The sequence below is a fragment of the Anomaloglossus baeobatrachus genome, chromosome 3, assembly GCF_048569485.1.
Source record: "Anomaloglossus baeobatrachus isolate aAnoBae1 chromosome 3, aAnoBae1.hap1, whole genome shotgun sequence".
NCBI classification, from domain to species: domain Eukaryota; kingdom Metazoa; phylum Chordata; class Amphibia; order Anura; family Aromobatidae; genus Anomaloglossus; species Anomaloglossus baeobatrachus.
The window spans coordinates 256,617,226-256,637,054 of NC_134355.1; positions in this window are offsets into that span (position 1 = coordinate 256,617,226).

A 19,829-nucleotide genomic window follows, 5' to 3' on the forward strand; every position below is an offset into this window, starting at 1 on the left:
ACCGCAGATTCGGGGAGGAGGGGACCTGTTCCTGACCTTAGGAGGGGTGGTGCCTCCCCCCCGGACCTACGGAGGCTGTGATTGGCTGACGAACGCCGCTCAACCAATCACAGCCACTGTAATGTTCCAGCCATTTAAAATGACTGAAACATTGAAATCCAGCCCTGGCCAGTGCAGCTGTAGCACTGGTCATTGGCTGGAGCTGGGTGACCTCACTGGATCACCCTCCCCCAGCTCCAGTAGCTCTGATTGGAGAGATCGGCCTTGTGACCGATTTCTCCAATCACAGTGGACCTGTTGCCGGTGACCGCCCCCATCAGCTTCACTTGTCGTCCCTGCAGCACGCCAGCACACTGAGCACAGTGAGTGTACACAGTGCAATGGCAGGGCGACAAGCTCCGGTCCCATGCTGTTATGAGACCAGAGCATGGGACCCGGAAGTTGCCGCGCTGCCATTGCACTGTATGAAACCGGCGAAAAGCGTCACGATCCGCCGCCGCTGCCCTCCGTGATCTGCCACCTGTCTCCCCGATCTCCTGCCCGCACCCTCACCCCCACACCTCCCGATCCGCTGCCGCCGCCGCCCTCCATCTGCCACAGTGCCACCGCTCCCCCCAATCTGCTGCCCGGCCCCTCACCCCTCGTGATCGTTGCCCGGCCCCTCACCTCCGTGATGTGCTGCACGATCCCTGTCCTCCTCCATCTGTCATAGTTAGTGATGAGCGAGTATGCTTGTTACTACTCGGTACTCGCACGAGTATCACTGTACTCGGGCTACTCGGCGGGGACCGAGTAATCTCGCGATACTCGTGCTGTACTCGTGGTCTTCATCCCTGCATGTTGGCGCTCTTTTGAGAGCGAGAGCCAGCCCTCATGCAGGGATTGGCTGGCAGACCACTGCAATGCCACAGCCCTGTTAGTTGTGGAACTGCAGTGATTGGCCGACCCGCACAGCGTGACCGAGCCTTTATACCGGCGATCGCGCTGTGCTCTGCTCACAGCCATCCAGACAGTCAGTGCAGGGAGAGGGTCGCTGCTTCAGGGAAAGGTTTGCGGCCCTTTATAGCTATTTCCGTAGCAGGGCTGCAAACAGTGTGACCAGAAGTCTCAGGACTATTGTAGCAGCATACAGGCAGGCAGGCAGGCAGGCAGGGTATGTAGCCATTCCTAGTGGTGACCGTATACCAGCCTTCATCATATCTGGGGCTGGTGTACACAGTCTAAAACAGTCCAGATAGTGTCAGACTTCTCAGTAATTTTTTCTCCTAAAAACCTGTTAGGTTCTTAGTGCGTCCGTGCTTGCATTTAAAAACCGCACGTGTGTGCCTGTCGGTGGCAGCGTACAGGTGCACTTGTGTGCGTTTTTCACAAACTATTATTATATAACGCACAAGTCTAGTGTATAATACACGTCAGTCAGCAGTGGCTGATAGTGTCAGACTTCTCAGTAATTTTTTCTACTAAAAACCTGTTAGGTTCTTAGTGCGTCCGTGCTTGCATTTAAAAACCGCACGTGTGTGCCTGTCGGTGGCAGCGTACAGGTGCACTTGTGTGCGTTTTTCACAAACTATTATTATATAACGCACAAGTCTAGTGTATAATACACGTCAGTCAGCAGTGGCTGATAGTGTCAGACTTCTCAGTAATTTTTTCTCCTAAAAACCTGTTAGGTTCTTAGTGCGTCCGTGCTTGCATTTAAAAACCGCACGTGTGTGCCTGTCGGTGGCAGCGTACAGGTGCACTTGTGTGCATTTTTCACAAACTGTTATTATATAACGCACAAGTCTAGTGTATAATACACGTCAGTCAGCAGTGGCTGATAGTGTCAGACTTCTCAGTAATTTTTTCTCCTAAAAACCTGTTAGGTTCTTATTGCGTCCGTGCTTGCATTTAAAAACCGCACGTGTGTGCCTGTCGGTGGCAGCGTACAGGTGCACTTGTGTGCGTTTTTCACAAACTATTATTATATAACGCACAAGTCTAGTGTATAATACACGTCAGTCAGCAGTGGCTGATAGTGTCAGACTTCTCAGTAATTTTTTCTCCTAAAAACCTGTTAGGTTCTTAGTGCGTCCGTGCTTGCATTTAAAAACCGCACGTGTGTGCCTGTCGGTGGCAGCGTACAGGTGCACTTGTGTGCATTTTTCACAAACTGTTATTATATAACGCACAAGTCTAGTGTATAATACACGTCAGTCAGCAGTGGCTGATAGTGTCAGACTTCTCAGTAATTTTTTCTCCTAAAAACCTGTTAGGTTCTTAGTGCGTCCGTGCTTGCATTTAAAAACCGCACGTGTGTGCCTGTCGGTGGCAGCGTACAGGTGCACTTGTGTGCGTTTTTCACAAACTATTATATAACGCACAAGTGTAGTGAATACACGTCAGCACAGCATTGCAAAATGCGCAAGGGCGTTGGCAAGGAACAAGGAAGTGGACGTGATGGTGGTGCAGGCAGAGGGCGAGGTCGTGGGCAAGCTCTAATTTCGCCACAACAAAGGGCCACATCTAGTCGCTCGCACGTCCTGTCCCAAATTCTTGGGGAACGCAGCAGTACACCGCTCTTGAACCAAGACCAGTGTCAACAGGTTGTTAGTTGGATAGCGGATAATGCTTCCAGTCAGATTGGCACCACCACAAACACTCTGTCTTCCACACGGTCAAGTGTCAGTAGCCGTGATACTGCACCGCACATTTCAGAACCTGATCCTTCTTCCTACCACAAGGCTGAGTACACGTCCTCGGACATTAATGATCCCACACTTGGACACTCGGAAGAGCTGTTCACGTTTCCATTCGCACATTCTGGCCTCTCGCCAGCTCATGTTGAAGTGGGTCATGAGGATTTCGTATGTACAGATGCCCAAATATTTGAGCAGCCACGTTCTCATGAAGTTGGCAACGTGTCTCAACAAGGGGTGGACGATGATGAGACACAATTGTCAGGAAGTCAGGAGGAGGAGCAGGGTGCGGAAGAGGAAGACGACGTGGTGGATGATCCAGTAACTGACCCAACCTGGCAGGAGGATATGCAGAGCGAGGACAGCAGTGCACAGGGGGAGAGAGGCGTAGCATCCCAACAGGCAGTAAGAAGCAGGGTGGTGGCTCCAGGCAGAAGTCAGGCAACCGTTCCCCGGAACAACAACACGACACAAGGTGCCTGTACAAATGTTAGGTCTTCCCGAGTCTGGCAGTTTTTTAAGTTGGCTCCAGATGATTCTAAAAAGGCCATTTGCAACACCTGCCGTGCCAGCATCAGCAGGGGTACCAAAACTAGCAGCCTGACCACCACCAGCATGATCAGGCACATGTCAGCCAAGCACCCGACTTTGTGGGAAGTACAACAGAGTCGAGGAGCAGTGCTTGCTGATGTCACTGCTACGTCTTCGCTGGTTGTGCATGCGAGCCAATCCCCTGTCCATGCTGCCTGCGAACAAGCCTCCTCCGGTCCTGCACCTGCAGTTGCCTACGCAGAAATAACACCATCATCAAGCACGTCCTTGTCCCAGCGCAGCGTTCAGTTATCCATTCAGCAAACCTTTGAACGCAGGCGCAAATACACTGCCAACGCCCCACATGCCACAGTTCTAAATGCTAACATTTCGCGACTGCTTGCGCTGGAAATGTTGCCTTTTAGGCTGGTGGAGACAGAAGCATTCCGCGACCTGATGGCGGCAGCTGTCCCACGTTTCTCGGTCCCCAGCCAGTTTCTCCCGGTGTGCCGTCCCCGCGTTGCATAACCACGTGTCACAAAACATCACACGTGCCCTGAACAACGCTGTTTCACCCAAAGTCCACCTAACCACAGACACGTGGACAAGTGCTTGTGGGCAAGGCCGCTACATCTCGTTGACGGCACACTGGGTTAATATTGTGGAAGCTGGGACCCAGTCTGAGCGAGGGACGGAACACGTCCTTCCCACACCAAGGTTTGCAGGCCCTACCTCAGTCAGGGTTTCACCAACACTCTACAGCTCCGGAATGTCATGCTCTTCAGCCTCCTCCTCCTCCTGCGCATCCTCATCCACTTTACCCTCCACACCAGTCCCAAGCTGGAAGCACTGCAGCACTGCCTCGGCGAAGCGGCAACAGGCTGTCCTGAAGCTAATCTGCATAGGTGACAAACCCCACAATGCAGAAGAGGTGTGGACAGCTCTGAAACAGCAGGCAGATCACTGGCTCACACCTCTGAACCTAAAGCCAGGAAAGGTCGTGTGTGACAATGGCCGGAACCTGGTGGCGGCTTTGAGGCGAGGCCAGCTGACACATGTTCCATGCGTGGCTCATGTGCTCAACCTCGTGGTTCAGCGGTTTCTAAAGTCATACCCAGAGCTGTCTGATCTGCTGGTAAAAGTTCGCCGCCTGTCTGCACATTTTCGAAAGTCACCTACTGCTTCAGCTGGCCTTGCCGGCTTTCAGCGCCGTTTGCATCTTCCGGCTCACAGACTGGTGTGTGATGTCCCCACGCGTTGGAATTCAACTCTGCACATGTTGGTCAGGATATGTGAGCAGAAGAGGGCAGTTGTTGAGTACCTGCATCACCTAAGCCGTCGGGAAATGGGTCAAACTCCACACATAACACCTGAGGAGTGGAGATGGATGTCCGACCTATGTACCATCCTCCAAAACTTTGAGGACTCCACCAAGATGGTGAGTGGTGATGACGCCATTATTAGCGTCACCATACCGCTACTCTGCCTTCTAAAACGGTCTCTGCTCAAAAACAAACATGATGCATTGCAGGCGGAGCACGATGAGTTGCAGCAAGAAACAGTAGTGGGTGTGGGTGATAACACACAGCCCAGCCTCGTCTCATCACAACGTGCAGTGGAGGACTATGACAAGGAGGAGGATGAAGACATGGAGCAACTCTCCGGCCAAATTATATGACACCACTCATATCCTCGGTTCAGCGTGGCTGGCCAGAGGACAGGGTAGATGAGGAGGAGGAGGAGGAGGAGGACAGCATGTTCAGTCATCGTGTTGGTCAGGCTACTGAAGTCCTGGCTGTTAAGAGTCTGGCGCACATGGCTGACTTTATGGTAAGCTGCCTGTCTCGTGACCCTCGCGTTAAGAACATCTTGGCCGACAATCATTACTGGTTGGTAACACTGTTAGACCCACGCTACAAGGAGAACTTTATGTCTCTTATTCCCGAGACGGAGAGGTCAACCAAAATGCAGCAGTTCCGGAAGGCCATAGTCACGGAAGTAGGCAAAGCATTCCCCTCACAAAACGCTAGCGGCATAGGTCAGGAATCAGTGGACAACCAAGGCGTACAGCCGAGAGAGGCACAAGTCCAATCCGCCAGAGGTAGGGGAACAGTCTTTAAGATGTGGGACAGTTTTCTCAGCCCCTCACGTACCACAGCCCCTGAGGTGCGGGGTAGTGCCACAAGAAATGCTAAGTTTGCCCAGATGCTCAAGGAGTACCTTGCAGATCGAACAACTGTACTCCGACATTCCTCTGTGCCTTACAATTATTGGGTATCCAAGGTGGACACGTGGCATGAATTGGCTCTCTATGCCTTGGAAGTCCTGGCCTGCCCTGCCGCTAGCGTTTTGTCAGAGCGTGTTTTTAGTGCCGCAGGTGGAATCATTACAGATAAACGCACCCGCCTGTCAACTGAAAATGCTGACAGGCTGACTCTGATCAAGATGAACAAGGGTTGGATTGGGCCAGACGTCACCACACCACCAGCAAATGAGAGCGGAATTTAAAGTTTGTAACGGGAATTTGCCATGTACCTCCAGTCACCCATGGGTACACACTTCTGGACTTTGGATAATCGCTGGACAGCTCCTCCTTCTCCTCATGCGCCACCATGATGACCGTTACAATAGTTAGGCCTTTGTTTCAGGTATACCCCCAGTGGTAAATTTTTTCGCCCATTCTTTGCAGAATGGACATTACAACGACAGGAGACCCGCTCCTTTGCAATGGGAACAATGTTTTGAGGCCCTCATGCACGTCTCTATCCAGGGACAACGTGGAGCCTCCCAATTTTTGGCTGCCCTGCCTAAGGGCTATACTATAATATACCCACTTCCTGACAATGCACACTTAATGTTTTGAGGCCCTCATGCACGTCTCTATCCAGGGACAACGTGGAGCCTCCCAATTTTTGGCTGCCCTGCCTAACGGCTATACTATAATACACCCACTTCCTGACAATGCACACTTAATGTTTTGTGGCCCTCATGCACGTCTCTATCCAGGGACAACGTGGAGCGTCCCAATTTTTGGCTGCCCTGCCTTAGGGCTATACTATAATACACCCACTTCCTTACAATGGGCACTTCAGGTTTACAGGCCCTCATGCACGTCTCTATCCAGGGACAACGTGGAGCCTCCCAATTTTTGGCTGCCCTGCCTAAGGGCTATACTACAATAGACCCACTTCCTTACAATGGGCACTTCAGGTTTACAGGCCCTCATGCACGTCTCTATCCAGGGACAACGTGGAGCCTCCCAATTTTTGGCTGCCCTGCCTAAGGGCTATACTACAATAGACCCACTTCCTTACAATGGGCACTTCAGGTTTACAGGCCCTCATGCACGTCTCTATCCAGGGACAACGTGGAGCCTCCCAATTTTTGGCTGCCCTGCCTAAGGGCTATACTACAATAGACCCACTTCCTTACAATGGGCACTTCAGGTTTACAGGCCCTCATGCACGTCTCTATCAAAGGGACAACGTGGAGCCTCCCAATTTTTGGCTGCCCTGCCTAAGGGCTATACTACAATAGACCCACTTCCTTACAATGGGCACTTCAGGTTTACAGGCCCTCATGCACGTCTGTATGCAGGGTCATTGGTGAACCTCACAATTTTGGACTGCCCTGGCAAAGGAAAATACTACAAAGACTCACTTCCTCAAAATGGGCACATTAGACTCAGAGGCCTTTATGTACGTCTCTTCTCAGGGAAATCGGAGTGCCACACAATGTTTTACGTAAAATCTTTCATGTATTAATCTCAAAAAGTAACATACATTAGCTCTATCTCACTATTGGGTATGTGCCCTTAACATTTCCGCAATGAAAATTCATTTTGGTGTCATTTTGGAAGGTTTTCTGGTGAGTCCGTAAAAATGGCGTAAAACGCGGACAAAATTGTTCACAGCTGTGACTTTTGAGTGATAAATGCTTCAAGGGTTCTTCCCCATGCTGTTGCCATGTCATTTGAGCACTCTTCTGAGACTTTTGTGCCATTTTTAGGGTTTCTACATGCTGCCGGGGGTCATTTCACAAAAATACTCGGGTCTCCCATAGGATAACATTGGGCTCGGTGCTCGGCCCGAGTACACGAGTATCTTGGGATGCTCGGCCCGAGCCTCGAGCACCCGAGCTTTTTAGTACTCGCTCATCACTAGTCATAGTGCCACCGCTCCCTCCGATCTGCTGCCCGGCCCCTCCCCCTCGTGATCGGTGCCCGCCCCCTCCCCTCTGTGATGTGCTGCACGATCCCTGTCCTCCTCCATCTGTCATAGTGCCACCGCTCCCTCCGTGATGTGCTGCTCGCCCCCTCCCCTCCGTGATGTGCTGCTCGCCCCCTCCCCTACGTGATGTGCTGCACGCTCCCCCCACCTCTCACCCCCGTGGTCAGCTACCCGCCCCCTCCCCTGTCACCGCCGTGATGTGTGCTCCCACACCTGTCACCGCCATGATGTGTCCTCCCTCCCCTGTCACCGCTGTGATGTGCGCTCCCTCCCCTGTCACTACCGTGATGTGTGCTCCCTCCCCTGTCACCCCCGTGATCTGTGCTCCCTCACCTGTCACCCCCGTGATCTGTGCTCCCTCACCTGTCACCCCTGTGATGTGCGCTCCCTCACCTGTCACCCCCATGATGTGTGCTCCCTTACCTGTCACCCCCGGGATCTGTGCTCCCTCCCGTCACCCCCGTGATGTGTGCTCCCTCCCCTGTCACCGCCGTGATGTGCGCTCCCTCCCCTGTCACCGCCGTGATGTGCGCTCCCTCCCCTGTCACCGCCGTGATGTGTGCTCCCTCCCCTGTCACCGCCGTGATGTGTGCTCCCTCCCCTGTCACCGCCGTGATGTGTGCTCCCTCCCCTGTCACCCCCGTGATCTGTGCTCCCTCACCTGTCACCCCCGTGATCTGTGCTCCCTCACCTGTCACCCCCGTGATCTGTGCTCCCTCACCTGTCTCCTCCGTGATCTGTGCTCTGCTCACCTGTCTCCTCCGTGATCTGTCCTCTGCTCACCTGTCTCCTCCGTGATCTGCGCTGCGCTCCCTCCCCCACCTCTCACCCTCCCCGATCTGCTGCCTCCTTCATCTCCTGTGATCCAGCTGCCTAGATCCATCCTGTAGGGTAACTATCCCCAATCTCACCTCCCACTCCCCTTCCCACCCATCCCCCCCACCCCCCCCTCCTCCCATCCTCTGCCGCTCCTGCATCCACTGCGTCCTCTCCCATCCGCCCCCACCCTATCCCAGCCGCCATCTCACAATCACAGATGCTCCCTTTATATGCCGCTGCCACCCCATCTGCTGCCACCCCCCCCCCCTCTGCCGCTGTTTTTTTTTTTCTATGCCATGGGGGTCTAGTTTCCAAAATGTGGTCACATGTGGGGGAGCTCCACTGTTTCGGCACCTCAGGGGGTCTCCAAACAGCATGGAATACGCTAATTATCCCAGACAATTTTGCGTTTGAAACGTCAAATAACGCTCCTTGCCTTCCGAGCCCTGCTGTGCGCCCAAACATTTGAGTTCCACCACATATGAGGTATCTGCGTACTCAGGAGAAATTGCACAATACATTTTATGGTGCAATTTTTCCTGATACCCTTGTGAAAAAAAAAGCTAACTGGTTGAAGTAACAATTTTGTGGTAAAAAAGTTTTTTTTTATTTTCACGGCTCAACTCTATTAACTTTTGTGAAGCCCCCAGAGGCTCAAAGTGCTCAATAAACATCTAGATAAATTCCATGAGGGGTCTAGTTTCCAAAATGGGGTCACATGTTGGGGAGCTCCACTGTTTCGGCACCTCAGGGGGTCTCCAAACGCAACATGGAATACGCTAATTACCCAGACAATTTTGCGTTTGAAACGTCAAATGACGCTCCTTGCCTTCCGAGCCCTGCTGTGCGCCCAAACATTTTATTTCCACCACATATGAGGTGTCTGTGTACTCAGGAGAAATTGCACAATACATTTTATGGTGCAATTTTTCCTGATGCCCTTGTGAAAAAAAAGCTACCTGGTTGAAGTAACAATTTTGTGGTAAAAAAAATTTTTTTTATTTTCACAGCTCAACTCTATTAACTTTTGTGAAGCCCCCAGAGGCTCAAAGTGCTCAATAAACATCTAGATAAATTCCATGAGGGGTCTAGTTTCCAAAATGGGGTCACATGTGGGGGAGCTCCACTGTTTCGGCACCTCAGGGGCTCTCCAAACGCAACATGGTGCGGCTAACGATTCCAGCTAATTTTCTGTTCAAAAAAGTCAAATGGCGCTCCTTCCCTTCCGAGTCCTGCCGTGCGCCCAAACAGTGGTTTTTCGCCACATATGAGGTATCTGCGTGTTCAGTAGAAATTGCCCAACAAATTTTGGGGGTTCATTTAATCCTGCTACCCTTGTGAATATGCAATATTTGAGGCTAAATTAACATTTTTGTTGCAAAAAGTAAAATGTTCATTTTTTCCTTCCACATTGCTTTAGTTACTGTGAAGCACCTGAAGGGTTAATAACCTTCTTGAATGTGGTTTTGAGTAGCCTGAGGGGTGCCGTTTTTGGAATGGTGTCACTTTTGGGTGTTCTGTGTCATGTAGACCTTTGAAAATCGCTTCAAATGTGATGTGGTCCCTAAAAAAAGTGGCTTTGTAAATTTTGTTGTAAAAATGAGAAATTGCTCATAAACTTTGAACCCCTATAACTTCCTTAAAAAATTTTTTTTTCCCAAAATTGTTCTGATGTAAAGTAGACATGTGGGAAATGTTATTTATTAATTATTTTGTGTCATATGTCTCGTTGGTTTTAGAGCATAAAAATTCAAAGTTTGAAAATTACAAAATTTTCAAAATTTTCGCGACATTTCCGTTTTTTTCACAAAGAAATGCAAAAAATATCGGCCTAAATTTACCACTAACATGAAGCCCAATATGTCATGAAAAAACAATCTCAGAATCACCGGAATCCGCTGAAGCGTTCCAGAGTTATAACCTCATAAAGTGACACTGGTCAGAATTGCAAAAAATGGCCTGGCCTTTAGGGTCAAAATAGGCTTGGGGCTGAAGGGGTTAAGTCTGGATTTGAGCAAGTGAAATGCATGCTCAATTGGGTTAAGATCTGGTGATTGACTTGGCCATTGCAGAATGTTCCACTTTTTTGCACTCATGAACTCCTGGGTAGCTTTGGCTGTATGCTTGGGGTTATTGTCCATCTGTACTATGAAGCGCCGTCCGATCAACTTTGCGGCATTTGGCTGAATCTGGGCTGAAAGTATAGACCGGTACACTTCAGAATTCATCCGGCTACTCTTGTCTGCTGTTATGTCATCAATAAACACAAGTGACCCAGTGCCATTGAAAGCCATGCATGCCCATGCCATCACGTTGCCTCCACCATGTTTTACAGAGGATGTGGTGTGCCTTGGATCATGTGCCGTTCCCTTTCTTCTCCAAACTTTTTTCTTCCCATCATTCTGGTACAGGTTGATCTTGGTCTCATCTGTCCATAGAATACTTTTCCAGAACTGAGCTGGCTTCATGAGGTGTTTTTCAGCAAATTTAACTCTGGCCTGTCTATTTTTGGAATTGATGAATGGTTTGCATCTAGATGTGAACCCTTTGTATTTACTTTCATGGAGTCTTCTCTTTACTGTTGACTTAGAGACAGATACACCTACTTCACTGAGAGTGTTCTGGACTTCAGTTGATGTTGTGAACGGGTTCTTCTTCACCAAAGAAAGTATGCGGCGATCATCCACTACTGTTGTCATCCGTGGACGCCCAGGCCTTTTTGAGTTCCCAAGCTCACCAGTCAATTCCTTTTTTCTCAGAATGTACCCGACTGTTGATTTTGCTACTCCAAGCATGTCTGCTATCTCTCTGATGGATTTTTTCTTTTTTTTCAGCCTCAGGATGTTCTGCTTCACCTCAATTGAGAGTTCCTTAGACCGCATGTTGTCTGGTCACAGCAACAGCTTCCAAATGCAAAACCACACACCTGTAATCAACCCCAGACCTTTTAACTACTTCATTGATTACAGGTTAACGAGGGAGACGCCTTCAGAGTTAATTGCAGCCCTTAGAGTCCCTTGTCCAATTACTTTTGGTCCCTTGAAAAAGAGGAGGCTATGCATTACAGAGCTATGATTCCTAAACCCTTTCTACGATTTGGATGTGAAAACTCTCATATTGCAGCTGGGAGTGTGCACTTTCAGCCCATATTATATATATAATTGTATTTCTGAACATGTTTTTGTAAACAGCTAAAATAACAAAACTTGTGTCACTGTCCAAATATTTCTGGACCTAACTGTATATATGTATGTATATATATATATATATATATATATATATATATATATATATATATATATATATATATAAAAAAAGTATGCTATGTACACATTAAGACTCGTGTTTTGGTGTTTTTTAATTTCACAATTTTTATTGTATGTTGATTCAGGATCTTAATCATGTCTGTGATTATTCAATTGGTTTTGCTCACTAATCATGAAGTTATGTATATTGCGTCATAATGTACTGCAATGCACCCTTTCCCGCCCGTTTTTTTCAAGAAGGGGCGTTTTTTTTTACGTCATCATATGTATTTATTCAGTGTCTGTGTTCTACTACAGTAGATTTGATGTTTTCTTTTGCCTGACGGTCCTGAGGAAGGGAGCTGGGTTCCTAAACGCGTAGACATGTGCAAAATGAAGATACATTAATCATATCATCTGAACAGTGATCATTGGCGCGGCATATGAAAACCTTTCTCTACCTTTCTCTGTTATCTGCCGCTTGGGTTGCTGCTGCATTGGTCAAGTCTTCCATGCGTTTACAGTAGTTGTGACTTTCACAACTCCATCTGGTGAGTATTATTACTCCCTGACCTCACCCCGCATATATTGGGGTAAGACCCTATTTGCGCTTTCTTTCCACAGTTCTTCACTTTTTGGGACAGACATGACGACACGGAAGACATTTCTCACCACTCCGCTCCAGCAGGGGTCCACGAGCAGCAGCACCGCTCCCACACCTCGCGCCCCTCTCCATAACGCTGTCTGTCTCCATCTTGATATTACTCCTCCGATCCAAAAATGACAACTCCTCCGATCCAAGCACTGAACTCCTCCGATCCAACGATACCGACTGACTGCACAAAAACGACTTCTCCACACTCCTACGACAACTACAAACCCACAAGGGCCTCCCAGTCAGCTCGGCCTTTATATAGGACCTGCGGTTCCCGCCAACGGTGACCTCCAATCAGAAACTGTTTGGCGATTATCCCTGAACACGTCATGGGCCTGACAACAGGTTTAAAAAAGGTCATAGAAAGTTCAGAGCGTTAAAGGGGCCTCACTGCAGCGAGTGTAATATGCAATATCTAGCTGTCTTTCTGTCTATTATCTATTATCTATCTATCATCTATCTATCTATCTATCTATTATCTATCTATCTATGATTCTATCTATCATCATCTATCATCTATCAATCTATTATATATCTATCATCTATCTATCTATCCCTCTATCTATCTATCCCTCTATCTCTCTATCTATCTATCCATCTATCTATTATCTATTTATTTATCTATCTATTATCTATCTATTATCTATCTATTATCTATCTATTATCTACAGTCATATGAAAAGGTTTGGGCACCCCTATTAATGTTAAACCTTTTTCTTTATAACAATTTGGGTTTTTGCAACAGCTGTTTCAGTTTCATAAATCTAATAACTGATGGACTGAGTAATATTTCTGGATTGAAATGAGGTTGATTGTACTAACAGAAAATGTGCAATCCACATTTAAACATAATTTGACCAGTGCAAAAGTATGGGCACCCTTATCAATTTCTTGATTTGAACACTCCTAACTACTTTTTACTGACTTACTAAAGCACTAAATTGGTTTTGTAACCTCATTGAGCTTTGAACTTCATAGGTAGGTGTATTTAATCATGAGAAAAGGTATTTAAGGTGGCCACTTGCAAGTTGTTCTCCTATTTGAATCTCCTATGAAGAGTGGCATCATGGGCTCCTCAAAACAACTCTCAAATGATCTGAAAACAAAGATTATTCAACATAGTTGTTCAGGGGAAGGATACAAAAAGTTGTCTCAGAGATTTAAACTGTCAGTTTCCATTGTGAGGAACATAGTAAGGAAATGGAAGAACACAGGTACAGTTCTTGTTAAGCCCAGAAGTGGCAGGCCAAGAAAAATATCAGAAAGGCAGAGAAGAAGAATGGTGAGAACAGTCAAGGACAATCCACAGACCACCTCCAAAGACCTGCAGCATCATCTTGCTGCAGATGGTGTCCATGTGCATCAGTCAACAATACAGCGCACGTTGCACAAGGAGAAGCTGTATGGGAGAATGATGCAAAAGAAGCCGTTTCTGCAAGCACGCCACAAACAGAGTCGCCTGAGGTATACAAAAGCACATTTGGACAAGCCAGTTACATTTTGGAAGAAGCTCCTGTGGACTGATGAAACAAAGATTGAGTTGTTTGGTCATACAAAAAGACGTTATGCATGGAGGAAAATAAACACGGCATTCCAAGAAAAGCACTTGCTGCCCACAGTAAAATTTGGTGGAGGTTCCATCATGCTTTGGGGCTGTGTGGCCAATGCCGGCACCGGGAATCTTGTTAAAGTTGAGGGTCGCATGGATTCAACTCAGTATCAGCAGATTCTTGACAATAATGTGCAAGAATCAGTGACGAAGTTGAAGTTACGCAGGGGATGGATATTTCAGCAAGACAATGATCCAAAACACCGCTCCAAATCTACTCAGGCATTCATGCAGAGGAACAATTACAATGTTCTGGAATGACCATCCCAGTCCCCAGACCTGACTATCATTGAAAATCTGTGGGATGATTTGAAGCGTGCTGTCCATGCTCGGCGACCATCAAACTTAACTGAACTGGAATTGTTTTGTAAACAGGAATGGTCAAATATACCTTCATCCAGGATCCAGGAACTCATTAAAAGCTACAGGAAGCGACTAGAGGCTGTTATTTTTGCAAAAGGAGGATCTACAAAATATTAATGTCACTTTTATGTTGAGGTGCCCATACTTTTGCACCGGTCAAATTATGTTTAAATGCGGATTGCACATTTTCTGTTAGTACAATAAACCTCATTTCAATCTAGAAATATTACTCAGTCCATCAGTTATTAGATATATGAAACTGAAATAGCTGTTGCAAAAACCCAAATTGTTATAAAGAAAAAAGGTTAACATTAATAGGGGTGCCCAAACTTTTTCATATGACTGTATCTATTATCTATCTATTATTTATCTATTATCTATCTATTACCTATCTATTATCTATCTATTATTTATTTATCTATTATCTATCTCTCTATCCATTATCTATCTATCTATCTATCTATCTATTATCTATCTATTATCTATCTATCTATCTATCCCTCTATCTATTATCTATCTATTATCTATCTATCTCTCTATCTATATATTATCTATCTATCTATCTATCCCTCTGTCTATCTATCTATCTATCTATTATCTATCTATCTACCTATCTATCTATTATCTATCTATCTATCTATTATCTATCTATCTACCTATCTGTCTATTATCTATCTATCTATATATTATCTATCTATTATCTATCTACCTATTATCTATCTATCTATTATCTATCTATCTATTATCTATCTATCTCTCTATCCATTATCTATATATTATCTATCTATCATCTATCTATCGATATATTATCTATCTATTATCTATATATTATCTATCTATTATCTATCTATCCATCTATCTATTATATCCATCCCTCTATCTATCTATCTATCTATCTATCTATCTATCTATCTATCTATCTATCTATCTATCCCTCTATCTATATATCTATCTATCTATCCCTCTATCTATATATCTATCTATCCCTCTATCAATCTACCTATCAATCTATCTATCCCTCTACCTATCTATCTATCTATCTATCTATCTATCCATCTATCTATCTATCTATCCCTCTCTCTATTATATCCATCCCTCTATCTATTATCTATCTATCATTCTATCCATCTCTCAATCTATCTATATCCATCTATCTAATAACAGATATAAATCTGTCTATCCCTCTATCTATCTATCTATCATCTATCTATCAATCAATCAATCTATCTATCATCTATCTATCTATCCCTCTATCTATCATCTATCTGTCTATCTATCTGTCTATCTATCTATCTATCTATCTCTTTTTATCTATCATCTATCTACCTATCTATCCACCCCTCTATCTATCTGTCTTTCATGTTTTTTAATGTTGAATTAATAAAATTATGTATTTTATCATTGTCTATAGCTATTCTGTGTGAATTGGGTTTTTTTTTTAGATACAAAATAGAAAACAGATAATAGAGAGATAGATAACAGAAAGAACATGTAGAATAGATAATAAGAAAAAACATATAGAATAGATAGAAATAAATAACAGAATAGCTTAATAGCTTAAGAGATAGCTAGCTCGGCCAGCTGTTTTTTTTTTTTAATTTAGTTAAAAAAATGACGTTGGGTACCCCCCCATTTTTCATGTGCAGCACAAGAACAGCAGCTGCTGCGTTCTGCAACCATCAGCTGTCTGGAAAACCTTGGCCGGTTATGAAAAATATAGATCCCTCACTTTTTTTTTTAATTTTTTGATTTATTTTTTTTTAAAAAATGACGTGGGGTCACCCTCATTTTTCTAAAACCAGCCAGGGTGCAGCAGACAACTGGGGGCTAATATTATTAGGGTTGAAAGGGTCATGGTTATTTGGCCCCTTTCCAGCCTAACAATAGCAGCCCACAGCCACCCCAGAAGTGGTGCTTCCATAAGATGCACCAATTCTGGAGCTGGACCCGGGTCTTCCCGTTGCCCTGGTGCGGTGGCAATCGAGGTAATAAGGAATTAATAGCAGCCCACAGCAGCCACTGGATTAGTGATGGCAGTCAACTATGAGACCCCGCCCCATCACTACTCTGTAAGTGAAAGTAAATAAACACAAACACCCAAAAAAATCCTTTATTTGAAAGAAAAGACAAAAAAGCGCCCTCTTTAACCACTTTATTAACCCCCCAAACAACTCTCCAGGTCTGACGTAATCCATAAGAGGTCCCACGATGCTTCCAGTGCTGCTACATCTGACGCTCACAGCGAGCGCCATAGAACATGACTGCCCGCTGTGAGCTCCACTCAGCAAGTGAAGTGAGCCGCATGATCAGCAGTGACTTCACTCAGGTTACCCACGGCCGCAGCTGGAGTCCTCCACCTATGATAGCAAATCACCCAAGTGATTGAAGTGAGCAGCGCAATCACTGGGACGTCACTCAGGTGATTTGCTGTCACAGTTTTAGGCTGTGGCCATGCTGTTGCCACAGCTAACATGAGTGACGTCACCGCTGAGTGCGTGGCTCACTTCAGTTGCAGACTGAACTTCACAGCAGGCAGTCCTGTTGTATGGCGCTCGCTGTGAGCTTCAGATATGTACTAGTGCTGAAATCGTCATAGGACCTTGTGTGGATTACGTCGGACCTGAAGTGTTGTGTTGGGGTTAATAAAGTGGTGAAAGAGGGTTGTGTTTTGTCTTTTATTCCAAATAAAGCATTATTTCGGTGTTTATGTTTATTTCATTTCACTTACAGATTAGTGATGGAGGCTGTCTTGGGTAGACGCCTGCCGTGACTAATCTAGGACTTACTGGCAGCTATGGGCTGCATTAACTCCTTATTACTCCGATTGTCACCGCATCAGGGCAATCGAGATGAGTCGGGTAAAGTCCCGGGACTGTCGCATCTAATGGATGCAGCAATTCCGGGCGGCTGTTGGCTGATATTTTTAGACGGGGGCTCCCAATAATGTGGGTCTCCCCAGCCTGAGAATACCAGCCCTCAGCTGTGAGGCTTTATCTCGGCTGATAACAAATTTGGGGGGACCAAATGCCGTTTTTTAAATTATTTATATCTTGTACTGTGTGATATAGACCCGCCCACTGGCAGCTCTGATTGGTTTGCAGTCAGACAGCTGTCACTCAGCTTGGGGGTGCACCTCACTGCAACCAGTCACAGCCACCGGTGGGCAGGGGAAGCAGTGCATATTCAATGAAGGTAATGAGCAGCACGGGAAGTGAATGACCAACCACGGGAGCAGTGTGACAACCGCACCGGTGATTTGGTAAGTATGAAGTGCTTGCTCCTACCCCTTTGCCCCAAATTCTGGACCCCATTGACTTTATGGGAATTGGCATCTAGCCACATACCAGAGATCAATCCCCCACCAACCTCGAGTCAATGGGGGTTTGTTCTGCCAGTCCTCTGAAACGCAGGGACAAGATGCAAAAAGAATTGACATGCTGCATCTTGGCTGCTTATTCAAAAATGTAGCTAATATGCAGTCAAAAAAGATGCACTGTGCAGACAGCAAAATAGAAATCTCATAGACTTTGCTGGAAGAAGGAAATGCATGCATTTAGGTGCATCTTTGTGACGTCAAAAATGCACGAAAAATGCAGTAAAAGATGCAGCGTGTGAACATAGCTTTATCCTCCAGTCACTTCCAGAGCTGCAGTCACTATTCTACAGTTGCGTTTTTTTCTTGTGTATTGGTTGCTTTTTAAACTGCACTGTGTCATTGACAAACTGCATGCTTTTGCTTCCCCAGAAAAGTCTATGAGAAATCAGAATTTCCATGCGCATGTTGCTTTTTTTTAGGCAATGTTTTGTTTGTCAAATATTTGTCAAAATCTTTGCCTAAAAAAAAGCAGCATGTCACTTCTTCATTGCGTTTTGGTCACATTTTGTCACCCATTGAAATGAATGAGGTGTGCCAAAACGCAACCAAAAGGTTAGCTGTCGTTTTGGTTGATTTTTGGATGCATTTTTGTCAACCAAAAGGCAGGTCACCAACTTTTCTCCACTCTCTCTCTCTGTCTCTCTTTGCTTCATACTCACCAATCACCAGCGGAACTTTCACACTGCTCCTGTGGCCTCTCCTGCTACTGAATATGGCGGCCTCTAATTAGCCTCATTTCGTATTCACTGCACCAGCTCATTAGGCTCATTTCATATTCACTGCTTCCCCGCCCACCGGCGCCTATGATTGGTTGCAGTCAGACGCACCCCCATGCTGAGTGACAACTGTCTGACTTCAACCAATCACAGCCGCCGGTTGGCGGGTCTATATCCTACAGTAAAATAAATAAATAATTTTAAAAAATCGGCTTGCGGTTCCCCTTAATTTTGGTAACCAGCCAAGATAACGCCTCACAGCTGGGGGCTCGTATTCTCAGGCTGGAGAGACTCACGTTATTGGGAGCCTCCCAGCTTAATAATATCAGCCAGCAGCCCCTCGGAATTGCTGCATCTATTAGATGCGACAGTCCCGGGACTTTACCCGGCTCATCCCGAATGCTGGTGTGGTGGCAATCGAAGTAATAAGAAGTTAATAGCAGCCCATAGCTGCCACTAAGTCCTAGCTTAGTTATGGCAGGCATCTATGAGACACCCCCTCATTACTAAGCGGTAAGTGAAAGTAAATAAACACGAACACCAAAAAATCCTTTATTTGAAATAAAAGACAAAAAAGCCACCCTTTTTCACCACTTTATAAACCCCCCAAACTCCCCTCTAGGTCCGATGTAATCCACACGAGATCCCACGACACTTCCACTTCTGCTACATTTGACACAGCGAGCACCATAGAACAAAACTGCTCACTGTGAGCTCCACCCAACAACTGAAGTGAGTCGCGATATCAGCGGTGATGTCACTCAGGTTACCCGCGGCCACAGCTGGAGTTCTCCTGTGAGAGAAAATCAACCGAGTGACTGAAGTGAGCAGCGCGATGTGCTGTGCTGACACTCAGGTGATTTCTGATCACAACTGAAGTCCTTCACCTGTGACCGCAAATCAGGTCGCAACACAGAGAATGAACTCGGGTGAACCTCTGACGTCACAGCTGCGGGCCCCGCACTACTGCCTGTGTCGCAGCATTGATGTCAGAGCTCATTCTCATCGAGCCCCTGTTTGCTGTCAGCAGGCTATGGTGCTCGCTGTAACAGGACAGGGATGTAGCAGTGGGGGAAACATTGTGGGACCTCGTGTGGATTACGTCGGACCTGAAGGGGTGTTTGGGGGGTTAATAAAGTGGTGAAAAACGGCGCGTTTTGGTCTTGTATTTCAAATAAAGGATTTTAGGGTGTTTGTGTTTATTATTATTATTATTATTATTATAGCGCCATTTATTCCATGGCGCTTTACATGTGAAAGGGGTATACAAAATAGGGACAAGTACAATAATCATAAACAATACAAAGCACAGACTGGCACAGGAGGACGGAGGTCCCTGCCCGCAAGGGCTCACAGTCTACAAGGGATGGGTGAGGATACAATAGGTGAGGGTAGAGCTGGTTGTGCGGCACTGTATGAGACTGAGGGTTACGGCAGGTTGTAGGCTTGTCGGAAGAGGTGGGTCTTCAGGTTCCTTTTGAAGCTTGTCAAGGTAGGCGAGAGTCTGATATGTTGTGGCAGAGCATTCCAGAGTATGGGGGGGCATGTGAGAAATCTTGGATGCGATGGTGGGAAGAGGAGATGAGAGCGGAGTAAAGAAGGAGATCT